We start from the raw sequence: 3,224 nt of genomic DNA on the forward strand, positions 1-3,224 counted from the left end.
GTGTGTGTGTGTGTGTGTGTGTGTGTGTGTGTGCGTGTGTGTGTGTGTGTGTGTGTGTGTGTATGTATATAAATTGAAGGAGTGGACCAGGTAAAATCTAGGCTACATATGTTTCCTGGCTAGTAATTCCTCTGATGTAATAATTAATCAACGAGGAGTACTCGGCCAGCTATTCATCAGGCCGAAAATACCTTAGTTATATGAAGATTACATTGCCGTTAAGGAATCCCAAATTAAGTCGCCAAAGATAATTTGAAAATTATGTTTTCGGTGAGTTAATTTGGGACTCCTTACTGACAATGTAACCATATTATTAAGGCACGTTCTGCACAATGTAGTTAGCCCGAGGATATAGTAGACGAAAGATTTGTCGAATGTGTCAAGCAGTGAGACTGCCCACGAAACCACGTGGTTGCAATACGAGTCTCTTAGCCATATAACCATGCTTTCATCCAGACTGAGATAAAAGAAACAAATAATGGACTGTTGCGTCTTGCTTGACACTGATATGTCCTGCATAATAACGATATGCTTCGCCGTCTGCGTAACTGACCAAACGCCGTACCTCGCCGACTGAATTTCTTTATTGCATATTCGTATTTAAGCTTTTTGTGTTTGTTAGAGAAAGAGAAGGAGAAATTTTTTCCTCTTCCTCCCTGCAACTTCACTTACCTAGGTAGATGTGGACGGTCCACCTTCCTCTGGCGCGCAGTTCTACTTCTCCACTCCTCTCCGCCTCTTCCTACTTCCCTTCCTCCTCACCTAAAGCTTCCTCGTTAGGCTTCTCTTGCTGTTCCTCTTGTTCATCCTGTTTTTTCCTTATGCTTCACGTTGAATGACCTGGGGGTACACTTTAATTATGTGCCCCTTCAGTTCGCACTCGAAACATCTTGGGACTCTGCCCCGGACCGAGACTCTATTTTGTCTTATCCGGCAGAATTATAATTTCTGGAATTTCCTCCAGTTCTCCTGATGTGGCTCGAATTATTGCCCGAAGGATCCCGCCATACCAGTTCTGCACTTTTTCTCCTCGAACTCCAGCGGTGTCACTTCGTCCTCGATATTGGAGCAAGCAGCTGCCAAAAGCCACGCCGATCTAATTTCAGGTGGATAACCTTCTATTACGATTTTTGTTATTCTTTTGCCTAGGTATGAGGGAAAAAGATCCAGCTCGTTCGTCTGCAGGGCAATTGCGGAATCATCCCTAGTGTTGTATTCTCACACGAATTGTACCTCCACAGTACCGCAAGGCAGAGATGAGAATCAGTGTTGCGAAGACTGAGACATTGGTTCTCTCAAGAAAGTCTTCATAGTTCACTCTTCATGTGAATAAAAACACTGAGACAAATAGAGATGTGTAAGTTTCTCTGGATCGTATTCACGAGTGATGGGAAAGATGGGGCAGAATTAGTTGCTAGAATTACTGGTGCTGGCACAGTAAAGCGTGAGTTTTGTCGTTCAATCCTCAGAAAAGAAGTTGGTAAAAAAGCCAAACTTGCTTTCTTCACTTCAATTTTCGTGCCCACCCTCAACGATGATCATGAATGTTGGGTGATGACCGAAAGACTATGAATGTGAATATAAGCGGCCGAAGTGAGTTTCCTCCATAAGATCGCTGGAGTAACGTTACATGACAGAGTGCGTAACTCGGAGATCAGTCTCTCAAGGTTGAGCCGCTACTTCACTACATTTAGAGGGTTACAGCTCTTGTTCTAAGGACATGGGATTAGAATGCCTCAGGAAAGGATCGCAATACGGATTTTTCAAGCCAAGGCAAACATCAGAAAACCTAGATGCCGATCAAGAGCGAGATGGTCTGAGTAAGCCATACTTTGGAATCAATCAGTAAAATGTATTGACGGTTGCTTCTGGTAGACCCCTACGCAGGAGGTACCTGAGGACGCTGACACCATGGCCCACGCAGGAATAGCGGGCGGAGAAAACAGATGGACGGATGAATGGGAGTATGGATGGATGGATGGATGGATTTTGAACTATGATAAAACAGTTTAGAAATCGTTGTATTATTTATTTGAATCGATAAAAACATTGAAAATGGAAGGTGTTATGCAGCTTCCTCGCGTGATAACCGTAAAATAACATTACTTTTTATCATGTTTACCATTATTCCTAAGAGTATTGTTTTGCTTGTTTTGGACTGAGATTTCCTATTACAATTATATATTTCAATGCACTATATTTAATGATATTTTCCATGTCTGTATCGTTTTTATTTAAATTGCATACATTTCTAAGTTTCTCATAAAATTTCATGAGTTTATGGTTTACATTTCATTATAATATTGACATTTTATAAAACTACATATTTGCATTGAGAGAGAGAGAGAAGGAGGCAAAAATTCAAATTAACAAAGATTTGCAATAGTTCCAGCAATATATCAATATATCTGAAAAACAGTAACTGCATCTTCACAATCTGTATCAGTTTGTATGGATTTGATTATCGATTTCAATGAAATATTCGCTGGCTTTTATATTATTTCAGTCATTAAATAGGCGTTTTCTTAGTTAGATGATCAAATTTGTCTCAATTTGACTTGTTTCCATTCAAACTCTATACCGCTAAATCGGCAAATTACATTCTATTTTTTAACAGGGTATTATTATAGAACTAATGTTTTGCAGATAATTCAGTTAAGTTTGAAAGCTTTTTTCTGTTCCTTTCATATGAAATTTTATGCAGTGTCTGGGTGAACGTAGCCGCAGACTTTTGGCTGAAAGTTCGTTTCTCAGCTTAAAGGATTATGGTTTCAGAAGATCTGTGGTTAAAATTGCCAATTCGCAACTACGTAGTTTCATAATCATTCCACGAAATCTTGAGCAAGTATCTGAGAACATGGCCTTACATCTACCAAATGTATATGAGGAGAATCTGGTAATTAGAAACTGTGTGGAAGCCCGGCGAACGAGGATCAAACCTATCTTTCTCTCAGATAGTAAAACTTTATCTATTGCTAGGCGTAGTAGCATCACAACCTGACTTTTCTGTGTCTTTTAGCGAGATATATCCTGTTGCGAGCATTTTAGTTAGATTTCCAGTTTGTGAATAAATTCCTCCATTCTTTCCAAGTCAAAAATACTGTTTCTCCGCTAAAACCTGTCAAAGATACTGCTTCCACCTTTCACCTTTTACTAAACCAGAGATGCTAAACATACGGCCCTCTCTACTGAATTTCATATATAAAAAGATTATAATTATTATC

Source organism: Octopus bimaculoides, chromosome 7 (assembly GCF_001194135.2).
Source record: "Octopus bimaculoides isolate UCB-OBI-ISO-001 chromosome 7, ASM119413v2, whole genome shotgun sequence".
NCBI classification, from domain to species: domain Eukaryota; kingdom Metazoa; phylum Mollusca; class Cephalopoda; order Octopoda; family Octopodidae; genus Octopus; species Octopus bimaculoides.